The sequence below is a fragment of the Balaenoptera acutorostrata genome, chromosome X (genome assembly GCF_949987535.1).
Source record: "Balaenoptera acutorostrata chromosome X, mBalAcu1.1, whole genome shotgun sequence".
Lineage (NCBI taxonomy): Eukaryota > Metazoa > Chordata > Mammalia > Artiodactyla > Balaenopteridae > Balaenoptera > Balaenoptera acutorostrata.
The window spans coordinates 100,583,549-100,598,725 of NC_080085.1; the positions used below are offsets into that span (position 1 = coordinate 100,583,549).

The 15,177-nt window shown below is 40.9% G+C and overlaps 1 pseudogene; it reads left to right on the forward strand.

Annotated features, from left to right (window-relative positions):
- The first annotated feature begins 1,070 nt into the window (after window positions 1-1,070).
- LOC130706299 (cell division cycle-associated protein 4-like) lies at window positions 1,071-1,679 on the forward strand (annotated as a pseudogene).
- The last annotated feature ends 13,498 nt before the right edge of the window (window positions 1,680-15,177 follow it).

Genomic DNA, 15,177 nt, shown 5'->3' on the forward strand with positions numbered 1-15,177 from the left:
TCTGTTGCTCAAAACAAACAACTAATGAGCAATTTTTATATATGTGCCAGGCACTGACTCTACTTGGCACTTTGCATCCCTCAGCATTTTAATTTTCATAGCAAAATCTAAAGAAGTAGTTATTATTATTATCTCTAATTTTACAGATTAGGAGATTTAGACTCAGAGAGGTTAAGTGATTTGCTCAAGGTTAAACAACTAAATTGTTGAATCAAACTAGAATTTAGTAAAATCCTTTGTGGACACATGAAAATATATGTATATTTAAAAATAGCCACACTCACATCAGAAACTGAGTTCAGTTTCAGAGGCCAGATAAAGAAAAAAATTATAAAGCTGGTTTCAATACCTTAATATTATTTGCTCATTTTTAGACTCAGTTATTTTTACTATTTAAATTTTGCTCTAATCAAGGGCTTTAGTTAATTACCCTTTAATTTATTTGTTCTTGATAATTGCAGCAGTGTTTTTGTTTATTTGTTTTGTTTCATAAGGCCAGGGTGACCAGACTATCTGGGAGATAGCTGACTTTTTTTATACTCAGCTGGAAGAATACAAGTATACAAGTTCTGGATATACAAATAGCATCATTACCATACATTTTTAAAGTATAACAGAGAAAATATACTGAACTATAGTAATTGAAACTGACCTATCATTTTACAGTAGAAGTCAAGATCAGATTTTGGCACAGATTCATCAAAAGCTTTTCTATTGATGACAGGATTCTGCACTCTTAGTGAAAATCTATTCAATTTTCACTTATGCCTGAGATTCATCCTGGAAGGTAGGAAATGTTTTAATTGGTTTTGTCTTAATAGGATTTTTTTCCCTATCAAGAGGTTTACAAACACTTAAAAGATACTTTTAAAAATTATACTGGAGGCCCCTCCCCGGCGGCCCCTCCCTCGGCAGAGGCGCTGCAAGCGGAGTGGATGCGGGCTGCCAGATGTCTGAGTAGGGGGAACCCTCACAGGTCACCTTCTGATATCATCGTGACCCCACCCACCGACACAGCCTCTGGGTGACTGGGCACTGCCCATGGGCTGCTCCCTTCCATAGATGGCAGGATGTTTGCTCGAGGGCTGAAGAGGAAGTGCGCGGAGGACGAGGAGGCCGCGCCCGCCTACAGCCTGCAGCGCCAGTCGCTCCTGGACATGTCGCTGGTCAAGCTCCAGCTGTGCCACATGCTGGTGGAGCCCAACCTGTGCCGTTCAGTTCTCATCACCAACACGGACCTGCAGATTCAAGAGGAGATGACCCAGGATGGGAGATGGTGCGTGCCAGTGCCCCAGACCGCGGGGCGGGCGTCGCGCGACCTCCTAGTATCCACGGAGATCCTGTGCTGCTGCGCGTGGGAGGGGGTGCACCCGGCCCCTGACCCCGGAGACCTGGCCTCTGAGTTCCAAGTGGTCCCAGCGGTACAGGCTCCCGGAGGCTCTCCGGGTGGCGTCTGGGGCAGGGACGGTCCTCGATAAAACAGAGGAAGCTTTCATAAGTCGCTCGATCAGATATTTGAAACACTGGAGAGTCAAAGCCCCGGTGCAGTAGAGGAACTGTTTTCCGACGTGGACGGCTCTTACTACGACCTGGACGCTGTGCTGACTGGCATGCTGGGCGGTGCCAAGTTGAGCCAGGACGGGCTGGACCTTGTGGTGGATATCCTGGTGGAGACCTGAGCCGCGACTGGGGCACACAGCGGATGTGTTTGTGAGGCCGACGAAAACAGTCGGCGCACTGGGGGTGTGAGTGCCCGCTACCCTGCAGCCGGGGCTGGCCTTTGGTTTGTCTGAGATTAGGAGAACGACCCAGAACAGCATCTGGCCCGCTCCCCTCTCTCTCCCTCCCTCCCCTCTGGGAGGCTTTTCCGCAGCCGGTCATCGCACCTGCCCTGGGCCCTTGTCTGTGTCCTGCTACAGCCCCGCCAGAGGATGCCAGCGCCCTTCCTCATCCAGCCTCATCCAACTTTAGATAGGTGAATTTTCTAAAATTAAGTTTTATATGTTTTGGGCAATATTTTGTCTTAAGATATATTTTTAAAATTTTATAATTTTATCACTTTTGATTTTTTAGCTATTTTCTAAAAAATATATTTTGTCTATAAATATCCTCTGCTGCTACATTAGAAACTTTTATAACCTAAACAGTTGCAGTTGGTGTATTTCATTTTTTTTTAAGGTTTAACAAACACTGTTCTTTTTCCAACAAGCATCACTGCCCTGAGTCTGCAGTGTCCACACATGGTGATTTCCACTTTAGACTCGGGTGTGAGCCTTGCCCATATGCACTGCTGCGGTCAGAGCGAGGTCAGAGTTGAAGGCCTTGCACGGCGGTGCCTTTACCAGATCTGCTGTGCGAGCCACGTCTCCGTTAGACTTCAGTGTAGATTTTGGAGGGTTTTATTTATGCCCATTTATGTATGTGTCTTCAGAGCCGAAGGTCAGGTACGGTCTACCTGGAGATCATGCACGCCCTGAGGTGTCTTGGTCGGTGCCTCCAGAGGGTCTGAGACTCAGGGCCCCTCTTGCGTGGGTTCCCCAGCACAGCTGACCTTCCTCCCGAAGATGCTGCCCTCTGCGTGCCCCTGCCTGGCTGGGCTGCTGGACCCGGGTCAGCTGGGCCCATGTGCCAGCGTGTTTGGGGAAGGCGTGTGTCAGTGCACCACTGGATTGGAGAATGTTGGCATACATTTAAGCCTAGGACTAAAGAAATCTGTACACATGTCATTTATGGGCCCTCAATCTTGAGGGTCGTTGACAGTGGGGTTGGCTGGGTGGTGTGTGTGCCTTGTGATCCTGCCGCAGGCACTGAGTCCGCCCACAACTTTTAGATCTTTTTCACTTGTTTACAACTAAGACTGTACTCTCTCCCACCCCCACCCCACGTTTCCCATTTCTCATGCTTTTTCTTCCTTCTCCAGCCCTTAGCCAAAAGGGTTGTTTTCTTTTGCGCATATGCTATTCTTAATATCAGTGGTGTGCACCTCATTTTATTAAAAAATTATCCAACCAAAAAAACTTATACTGGAAGGAAATAAAGTGATTAACATTGAATTGAGAAATATTATATTACCTGATTTTTCAGATACCTATAGTGTGTCCAGTCATTTGGACTTTAAGAAATCTGGAGGTGGATTTTGCTCTGATACTTAATATATCTACAACCTTGGCCAAGTTCTACTTGTTAAGCCTCAGTTTCCTCATGTGAAAAAAATAGATAATTTTTAAAATCTGTATTACAAGGCAGTTTTGAGAGTTAGTGATTATGCATGGAGCTTAGCATAGTGCTTCACCCACAATAGTAAGCAATCTAAATTTTAATTACTCTCATTAGTGTAGACACAAGATATCTGTAAATCCATTTAGTTCCATTGTGTGTGGGTGTGTGTGTGTGTGTACACGTATGTCTCAGTTTTGTCAAACTCCTTACACAGGAGTGTCTTCTCCTTTAGATGACCATTTAATAATATAATTGTTACCAAACTGAACTGAGGTCCACTCGCCTAACACTCAGCAAAGCCTATCTACTGACACTGGGTTGTGGTGAAGGAAAATACAGCAGTTATTGCAGGGCACCAAGCAAGGTGAATGCGCATCAAATACTCTAAAAACCCAAACTCCCTGATGGCTTCCAAGGAAGGGTTTTTAAAGGTAACGTTAGGGATGAGGGTTGCAGTGTACATGATCAGCTTGTGGACCTTCTTCTGATTGGATGGAGGTCAAAGTGATGTTTCAAGAATCTTAATCTAGGGACTTTCAAGATGGCGGAGGAGTAAGACGTAGAGATCACCTTCCTCCCGACCAATACATCAAAAATACATCTACATGTGGAATAACTCCTACATAACACCTACTGAATGCTGGCAGAAGACCTTAGACTTCCCAAAAGGCAAGAAAATCCCCATGTACCTGGGTAGGGCAAAAGAAAAAAGAAAAAACAGAGACAAAAGAATAGGGACGGGACCTGCACGTCTGGGAGGGAGCTGTGAAGGAGGAAAAGTTTACACACACTAGGAAGCCCCTTCACTGGCGGAGATGGGGGTTAGGCGGCGGGGGGGGGGGGAAGCTTCAGAGCCATGGAGGAGAGCCCAGCAACAGGGGTGCAGAGGGCAAAGCGGAAAGATTCCTGCACAGAGGATCGGTGCTGACCAGCACTCACCAGCCCGAGAGGCTTGTCTGTTCACCTGTTGGGGCAGGTGGGGCCTGGGAGCTGAGGCTCGGGCTTCGCAGGTCAGATCCCAGGGAGAGGACTGGGGTTAGCTGCGTGAAGAGAGCCTGAGGGGGCTAGTGCACCACAGCTAGCCAGGAAGGAGTCTGGGAAAAAGTCTGGACCTGATGAAAAGGCAAGACACCACTGTTTCGGGGTGCGTGAGGAGAAGGGATTCCTTCCCCATGTGCCCACAGAAGGCAGAGCACCGCCCAAGCAAGCTCCAGAGACAGACGTGAGCCACGGCTATCAGCTCAGACCCCAGAGACAGACATGAAATGGTAATGCTGCTGCTGCTGCCACCAAGAATAAAGTATGCAACCACAGGTCATTACCCACAGCCCCCGCCTCCACACCGGGAGCCTGTGCAGCTGCCACTGCCAGGGTCCCATGATCCAGTGACAAGTTCCCCAGGAGAACACACGGCATGCCTCAGGCTGTTGCAACGTCACACTGGCTTCTGCCACTGCTCGCCCCGCATTGCAGTTATGACTACCATACCTCTCCCTCCCCATGGCCTCAGCGAGCAAGAACACCCTGATCATCCACTGTTTAACCCCTTCCTGTCTGGGCGGGGAACAGACACCTGAGGACAACCTACACGCAGAGGTGGGGCCAAAACCAAAGCTGAACCCCAGGAGCTGTGAGAACAAAGAAGAGAAAGGGCAATCTCTCCCAGCAGCCTCAGGAGCAGCAGATTAAATCCCCACAATCAACTTGATGTACCCTGCATCTGAGAAATACCTGAATACACAATGAAATGTCCCAAAATTGAGGCGGTGGACTTTGAGAGCAACTGTAGACTGAGGGTTTGCTGTCTGTGACAGATTTGTTTCTGATTTTTATGTTTATATTAGTTTAGTTTTTAGCACTTGTTATCACCAGTGGATTTGTGTACTAGTTTGGTTGCTCTCTTCATTTTTTATTATTTTTTCAAATTTTAATAATTTATTTTTATTTATTTATTTATTTTTCTTTCTTTTCTTCTCCCTATTCTTTGGAGCCATGTGGCTGACAGGGTCTTGGTGCTCTGGCCTGGTATCAGGCCTGACCCTCCGAGGTGGGAGAGCCAAGTTCAGGACATTGGACGACCAGAGACCTCCCAGCCCCAAGTAATATCAGTCGGTAAGAGCTCTCCCAGAGATATCCGTCCCAGCTCTAAGATGCAGCTCCACCCAATGGCCAACAAGTTCCAGTGCTGGACACCCCATGCTAAACAGCTAGCAAGACAGGAACACAAACCCACCCATTAGCAGAGAGGATGCCTAAAATCATACTAAGTACACAGGCACCCCAAAACACACCACCAGATGTGGCCCTGCCCACCAGAAAGAGAAGATCCAGGTCCACCCACCAGAACACAGCCACCAGTTCCCTCCACCAGGAAGCCTAAACAAGCCACTGACCCAACCTCACCCACTGGGAGCAGACACCAAAAACAACGGGAGATACAAACCTGCAGCCTGCGAAAAGGAGACACCTAACACAGTAAGATAACAACATGAAAAGACAGAGAACTATGCAGTAGATGAAGGAGCAAGGTAAAAAGCCACCAGACCAAATAAATGAGGAGGAAATAGGCAGCCTACCTGAAAAAGAATTCAGAGTAATGATGGTAAAGATGATCCAAAAGCATGGAAATAGAATGGAGAAAATACAAGACATGTTTAACAAGGACCTAGAAGAACTAAAGAGCAAGCAAACAATGATGAACAACACAGTACATGAAATTAAAAAGTCTCTAGAAGGAATCAATAGCAGAATAACTGAGGCAGAAGAACGGATAAGTGACCCAGAAGACAAAATAGTGGAAATATCTACTGCAGAGCAGAAAAAAGAAAAAAGAATGAAAAGAATTGAGGAAAATCTCAGAGACTTCTGGGACAATATTAAACACACCAAGAGTCGAATTATAGGGGTCCCAGAAGAAGAAGAGAAAAAGAAAGGGTCTGAGAAAATATTTGAAGAGATTATAGTTGAAAACGTCCCTAAAATGGGAAAGGAAATAGTCAATCAAATCCAGGAAGCGCAGAGTCCCATACAGTATAAATCCAAGGAGAAACATGCCAAGACACATATTACTCAAACTATCAAAAATTAAATACAAAGAAAAGATATTAAAAGCAGCAAGGGAAAAGCACCAAATAACATACAAGGGAATCCCCATAAGGTTAACAGCTGAACTTTCATCAGAAACTCTGCAAGCCAGAAGGGAGTGGCAGGACACATTTAAAGTGATGAAAGGGAAAAACCTACAACAAAGATTATTCTACCCAACAAAGATCTCATTCAGATTCGATGGAGAAACTAAAACCTTTACAAACAAGCAAAATTTAAGAGAATTCAGCACCACCAAACCAGCTTTACAACAAATGCTAAAGGAACTTATCTAGGCAGGAAACACAAGGAAAAGACCTACAATAACAAACCCAAAACAGTTAAGAAAATCGTAATAGGAATATACATATTGATAATTTACTTAAATGTAAATGGATCAAATGCTGCAACCAAAAGACATAGACTGGCTGAAAGGATACAAGAACAAGACCCATATATATGCTGTCTACAAGAGACACACTTCAGACCTAGGGAAACATACAGACTGAAAGTGAAGGGATGGAAAAAGATAATCCATGCAAATGGAAATCAAAAGAAAACTGGAGTAGCAATTCTCATATCAGACAAAATAGACTTTAAAATAAAGACTAGGGGCTTCCCTGGTGCCGCAGTGGTTAAGAATCTGCCTGCCAATGTGGGGGACACAGGTTTGAGCCCTGGTCTGGGAAGATCCCACATGCCGCGGAGCAACTAAGCCCGTGAGCCACAACTACTGAGCCTGTGCGTCTGGAGCCTGTGCTCCGCAACGGGAGAGGCTGTGACAGTGAGAGGCCCGCACACCGCGATGAAGAGTGGCCCCCACTCGCCGCAACTGGAGAAAGCCCTCACACAGAAACGAAGACCCAACACAGCCAAAGATAAATAAATAAATAAATAATTTTTTTAAAAAATATAAATAAATTAAAAAATAAAGACTATTACAAGAGACAAAAAAGGACACTACATAATGATCAGGGGATATTTCCAGGAAGAAGATATAACAATTGTAAATATTTATGCACCCAAAATAGGAGCACCTCAATACATAAGGCAAATGATCACAGCCATAAAAGGGGAAATCGACAGTAATACAATCATAGTTGGGGACTTTAACATCTCACTTTCACCAATGGACAGATCATCCAAAATGAAAATAAATAAGGAAATACAAGCTTTAAATGAAATATTACACAAGATGGACTTAATTGATATTTATAGGACATTCTATCCAAAAACAACAGAATACACTTTCTTCTCAAGTGCTCATGGAACATTCTCCAGCACAGATCATATCTTGGGTGACAAATGAAGCCTTAGTAAATTTAAGAAAATTTAAATCATATCAAGTATGTTTTCTGACCACAACGCTATGAAAGTAGATATCAATTACAGAAAAAAATCTGTAAAAACTACAAACACGTGGAGGTTAAACAATACACTACTAAATAACCAAGAGATCACTGAAGAAATCAAAGAGGAAATCAAAAAAATCCTACAAACAAGTGACAATGAAAACACGATGACCCAAAACCTATGGGATGCAGCAAAAGCAGTTGTAAGGGGGAAGTTTATAGCAATACAATCCTACCTCAAGAAACATCTCAAATAAACAACCTAACATTACACCTAAAGCAATCAGAGAAAGAAGAACAAAAAATCCCCAAAGTTAGCAGAAGGAAAGAATCATAAAGATCAGACCCGAAATAAATGAAAAAGAAATGAAGAAAACAATAGCAAAGAGCAATAAAACTAAAAGGTGGTTCTTTAAGAAGATACACAAAATTGATAAACCATTAGCCAGACTCATCAAGAAAAAAAGCGAGAAGACTCAAATCAACTGAATTAGAAATGAAAAAGGAGAAGTAACAACTGACGCTGTGGAAATACAAAGGATCATGAGAGATTACTGCAAGAAACTATATGCCAATAAAATGGACAACCTGGAAGAAATGGGCAAATTCATACAAAAGCAAAACCTTTCGAGACTGAACCGGGAAGAAACAGAAAATATAAACAGACCAATCACAAGCACTGAAATTGAAACTGTAATTAAAAATCTTCCAGCAAACAAAAGGCCAGGATCAGATGGCTTCACAGGTGAATTCTATCAAACGTTTAGTGAAGAGATAACACCTATCCTGCTCAAACTCTTCCAAAATATAGTAGAGGGAGGAACGCGTTCTACGAGGCCACCATCATCCTGGTACCAAAACCAGACAAAGATGTCACAAAAAAAGAAAACTACAGGCCAATGTCACTGATGAACATAGATGCAAAAATCCTCAACAAAATACTAGCAAACAGGATCCAACAGCACATTAAAAGGATCATACTCCATGATCAAGTGGGGTTTATCCCAGGAATGCAAGGATTCTTTAATATACACAAATCAATCAAAGTGATACACCATATTAACAAATTGAAGGATAAAAACCATATGATAATCTCAATAGATGCAGAAAAAGCTTTTGACCAAATTCAAGACCGATTTATGATAAAAACTCTCCAGAAAGTAGGCATAGAGGGAATTTACCTCACATAATAAAGGCCATATATGACAAACCCACAGCCAACATTGTTCTCAATGGTGAAAAATTGAAACCATTGCCTCTAAGATCAGGAACAAAACAAGGCTGCCCACTCTTACCACTATTACTCAACATAGTTTTGGAGGTTTTAGTCACAGCACTCAGAGAAGAAAAAGAAATAAAAGGAATCTAAAATGGAAAAGAGGAAGTAAAACTGTCACTGTTTGCAGATGACATGATACTATACATAGAGAATCGTAAAGACACTACCAGAAAACTACTAGAGCTAATCAATGAATTTGGTAAAGTAGCAGGATACAAAATGAATGCACAGAAATCTCTTGCATTCCTAAACACTAAAGACAAAAAATCTGAAAGAGAAATTAAGGAAACACTACCATTTACCATTGCAACAAAAAGAATAAAATACCTAGGAATAAACCTACCCAAGGAGACAAAAGACCTGTATGCAGAAAGCTATAAGATACTGATGAAAGAAATTAAAGACGATACAAACAGATGGAGAGATATACCATGTTCTTGGATTGGAAGAATCAACATTGTGAAAATGACTATACTACCCAAAGGATTCTACAGATTCAATGCAATCCCTATCAAAATACCAATGGCATTTTTCACAAAACTAGAACAATAAATTCTACAACTTGTATGGAAACATAAAAGACCCCGAATAGCTAAAACAATCTTGAGAAAGAAAAACGGAGCTGAAGGAATCAGGCACCCTGACTTCAGACTATACTACAAAGCTACAGTCATCAAGACAGTATGGTACTGGCACAAAAACAGAAATATAGACCAATGGAACAAGATAAAAAGCCCAGAGATAAACCCACGCACATATGGTCACCTTATCTTTGATAAAGGAGGCAAGAATATACAGTGGAGAAAAGACAGCCTCTTCAATAAGTGGTGCTGGGAAAACTGGACAGCTACTTGTAAAAGAATGAAATTAGAACACTCCCTAACACCATACACAAAAATAAATTCAAAATGGATTAAAGACCTAAATGTAAGGCCAGACACCATCAAACTCTTAGAGGAAAACATAGGCAGAACACTCTATGATATAAATCACAGCAAGATCCTTTTTGACCACCTCCTAGAGTAATGAGAATAAAAACAGAAATAAACAAATGGGACCTAATGAAACTTAAAAGCTTTTACACATTAAAGGAAACCATAAACAAAACGAAAAGACAACCCTCAGAACGGGTGAAAGTATTCGCAAATGAAGCAACTGACAAAGAATTAATCTCCAAAATATACAAAGAGCTCATGCAGCTCAATATCAAAAAATCAACCCAGTCCAAAATTGGGCAGAAGACCTAATAGACATTTCTCCAAAGAAGATATACAGATCGCCAACAAACACATGAAAGGATGCTCAACATCACTAATCATTAGAGAAATGCAAATCAAAAGTACAGTGAGGTATTGCCTCACACCATTCAGAATGGCCACTCTCAAAAAATCTACAAACAATAAATGCTGGAGAGGGTGTGGAGAAAAGGGAACCCTCTTGCACTGTTGGTGGGAATGTAAATTGATACAGCCACTATGGAGAACACTATGGAGGTTCTTTAGAAAACTAAAAATAGAACTAAGATATTACCCAGCTATCCCACTACTGGGCATATACCCTGAGAAAACCATAATTCAAAAAGAGATATGTACCACAATGTTCATTGCAGCACTATTTACAATAGCCAGGACACTGAAGCAATCTAAGTGTCCAATGACAGATGAATGGATAAAGAAGTTGTGGCACATATATACAATGGAATATTACTCAGCCGTAAAAAGAAACGAAACTGAGCTATTTGTAATGAGGTGGATGGACCTAGAGTCTGTCATACAGAGTGAAGTAAGTCAGAAAGAGTAAAACGAATACAGTATGCTAACACATATATACGGAATCTCAAAAAAAAAACAAACAAATGTTTCTGATGAACCGAGGGGCAGGACAGGAATAAAGACGCAGACATAGAGAATGGACTTGAGGACACAGGGAGGGGGAAGGGTAAGCTGGGACGAAGTTAGAGAGTGGCATGGACTTATATATACTACCAAATGTAAAATAGATAGCTAGTGGGAAGCAGCCGCATAGCACAGGGAGATCAGCTCTGTGCTTTGTGACCACCTAGAGGGGTGGGATAGGGAGGGTGGGAGGGAGACACAAGAGGGAGGGGATGTGGGGATATATGTATACATATAGCTGATTCACTTTGTAATACAGTAGAAACTAACACAACACTGTAAAGCGATTATATTCCAATAAAGATGTTAAAAAAAAAAAAGAAAGAAGTTTTCCTCAACTTTTTGGTTCCAGTCAGTCTGGGATCTACATGCTTGTGGTCATCATGTAGTCACCATGCTCCACCTAGGTGGGGGTCTTATTTCCTACAGAACAACTCAAATATATGCATTAGATTGTTGTGTATATCCCTTCAGTAGGAACTAGGGGTCCTGTAATTCTCTTTTGTCACTGAACTATTGTTTAAACTACCATTACTTTTCTTGCTTGACTGCTTTTCCTTTGTTTCTGCATTACTCACTTCTGTAATTAGTAACACCTGAGTGTGCTCTTTGGCACTTGAGAAAGGCCTAGAAGACTAATGTCTTTTTTTAAAGCAAGAAGTGGGGAACACAGAAGGGCTTTTGTACCCAGGAAGGCTCTACAGATTCCTGCTCAGTTTCAATCCCCCCTTTTGATACTCCCCAGTTCTGAGGGGAACAGGGGTGAGACAAGAAAAGGAATAAAGTTTTGGATAGAGAGGTAAATCATAAGGTCTTCAGGGAAACTCAGTATTAGAAGGACTTGGTTTCATAATCACTAAATCAGTTAGCTTTTACTGTCTAGCAAGCAACCTCAAGATCCCATTTGCAAACAACAAGCACTTATTGTTGGTGTATCTGAGATTGCGCTAGGCCATTCTGCTTATCTTGTCTGGGTTTGCTCACATGTCTGTGGGTTAGCTGGCTGGTCTGCTGTCTCAGCTTGGGTAGATAGGGTGACTCAGCTCTGCTCCACATGTCTCTTTTCCTCTAATTTATGGGTTGGTGGGCTAAATTCAACCTACCACCTGTTTTTATAACTAAAGTTTTATTGGATCACAGACCTGCCCATTTGTTTACATACTGTGTATGGCTGCTTTTGCACAACAAAAGCAGTGTGAAGTAGTTGCAACAGAACTATATGGCCTGCAAAACCTAAAATATTTATTATCTGTTACTTTACAGAAAAAGTTTGCCTACCCTTGTTCTAAAAGGCCAGCCCTGGCAGTTCTCCTGGTGATGACAATGATAGAAAAGCATGGGCACCAACTCATGTGCCTTTTTTGAGCCTCTGTGTCACATGTGCTAATATTCAATTAGCCAAAGCAAGTCACATGCTTGAGTCCAGGGGCAAGGGGCAAAGAGTAAAGAGTGGTAAAGAGTGGTAAAAAGTGTGGAAGCAGGAAGGATAAAATGACTGAGGCCAATAATGCAATCTACAATTCATTTTCATAATCTTTCTTTTTGAATAGTCACATGTGTGTACTTGTTTAGAACTTGCTACTTTCTCTTCCAGCAACTCTTTTAATACATAAAGAACCAATGATCTACCCCAGGGGTCAGCAAACTTTTTCCATAAGGGGCTAGATATTAAATATTTTTGGCTTTGTTGGACACGATCTCCTTCACAACTACTCAAATCTGTTGTTGTCACATAAAGTGGCCATAGACAATATGTAAACAAATGAGTTTGGCTGTGTTCCAATAAAACTTTATTCACAAAACAGGCCATAGTTTGCCTGTTCCTAATCTACCACATATAGAAAATAAGAAAACTAAGACACAAAGTATTTAGATGACTTTTTCAGGATCACACAACTAAGTGATGATTAAACAAGATGAGAGGTACAGTCATACAGTGGCCAACCCAGAAGATATGTTTTGTTTGGTTCCACATAAAGTTACAAGATTTGACTTGTCTGTCAACAGGTAAAAATTGGGAGAAGTTATATAAAAATCTGGATGTCCGGGTTTTCTTAAAAATTGGATCCCGTGGAAATACTGGACTCAAATTCCTACAATGCAACAATTGGTAGGAGTCAAGTAACTGCCATCTCATTAGATATACTGTCAGTTCCACCATTTTTTGAGACACTGCATTTGGCCCAGCTCACTCATTTACATTATTTTACTGACCCCTGTGGGCATATAAGTTTACTACCATGGATTTAGAACACAGTCCTTTTAATTTCCCAGTCCTGGGTTTCTTCCACTTGACTACTTCATCTGGTCAAGTCACTCTGATATGGTTAAGTGTTAGGTTTTAAGATTTGTAAGAACTGCTTTCTCTTTGAAGAAGCGTTTCCTTCCTCTATGGATTTCAGGAGATGATGAGACTTTCCAACTTAATTAGTTTAGAATCCATAAAAATGTGTTTCAGAGAAGTGATTTATGATCAAATCTCTTCTTTATTACAACTGAAGGTATAATTTGCAACACCTACTGAGGTGATTTTAAACTTTGGACTGTCTTTAATAAATATTTCTTAGCACCTGAGCTAGAAATATTGGAAAAGAAAGTGAACAAAAAAAGTGATTTAAGGGAAAATGCTCCTTGAACACACTCCTTATTAAAATTTTATGGTCATGAAATGAATTGAGAATTATTTGGTGCCACAAAAGTTGATAGATTCACATTCAGAGATTCTTCATCTTCATTTGAAAATAGGTGAAAGTAATGACATTCTTAGAAAATTCCACCTCATGTATTGAAGTTTGTATAAGACACATCTTTTTGGTAATTAGCTTCCTTTGCTCAAGGGTTCAAATCAACCACCTGATTATGATTAAAGATACTTCATCTTACAAATTTACATCATATAACAAATATCACCAACTAACACCCCCAAACACTTGTAGCTAATCACGTATCATAGACTAAAGGTCATGCCTGTGGAAAAGAGGAAGAGAAAAAGAAAACTAACATTAACTTTTACTACAATGCCATTCAATGTGCTAGGTGCTTTATAGACATTTACCCTCATTTAATCTACAAAGCAATCCAGTGGAATGGGTGCCTTTATTATTCCCAGTTTACAGTAGGGGAAACTGAGGCTCAGAGTACATAAGTAACCTGCCTAAAATCATCTAGTTAAGTGACAAAAGCTGGATTTTTTTAGGCAGGTCTGTCAGACTCCTGTGTAGTAAGCTACATGGGGGTAGTATGGAAGATAACAGTATTGGATCTATCTAGGAGGTAGGAAAACTGGACAGTGTAGTAATAGCTTTCTATTTAGTGAGCTAGCTTGACTAGATCAGAGCAAGGCCCAGTCAAGGCTAAATGCAAGGATCATAGATAAAATAAGCAAAGCTACTATAAGGCTTACAGATTACCAAAAGGCATCTCTTCATGACTATACACAGAATGAAGCTAATGCTGTTGTGCTTATTCTGGCAGTCAAATGAAAAATTCCTGTTTTGGAAGGTTTGTTCACAGAAGTGTTCCGAATTTGTAGAATTATAATAAAAGGTTTTCAAACATTTCATCAATCCATTTTGAGCTACTGTGGCATTCTTTTTGTCAAGGATTTTGAGTGAGTTTATTTGCCTGTGATTATTAAGGCTCTCGTAGAAGCATAAAAAGTAAGCTCTCTTGAAAGAGAATTTAACTCATTAAGTTCTGTTCTGCCTAACCTGCACATTTGCATTGTTTGGTCCTCCCCTCAGAGAAAATTGATGCATACTCCCCTTGTCCTGCAAAACTACTGGCAATTTTGCCAAGAGAAAATTTCTAAGAATGCCTTTTGGCATGGAAGAAAGTGAAGTGTTACATGAAAATAAGTAGAAATAGTTTTCAAAAGAGCTATTTAAGCAGTTGAGTGCAATTTGCAACAGGATTTTGTACACACTGTTGCAAGACTAACTGAGCATGAAGTTGCATGTGCAAAGCATCAGATGTTCAAAAAAGATTTTGTGTCCAGACTGACATTCTGATCACCACCCCTTTTATCTTTGACATAAATGACCCAAACAGTAGACCAATGGCTTTAAGTATGCTTCCTGTTGTGGCAAACTCTTCAACATTTATAAGAATTGCTTTGTGAAAAAACTGGAAGGTCACATGATAGGCTAGCCATAACCAAATGATCATGGTCAAATTCTTTATTTTTGTCTTCCTGTTTCTATCTCCATTAGATAGTGGTTATTTTTAATATTTTTGTAACTTTTTTCTATTTTTTTCCTGGTCCTCTCCTGGATGTTTTTATTACATTAGCAATATTAGAATAGTCAAGATTATGCAAGGCAATAAAAGCTTAAGTAAAATAAAGATT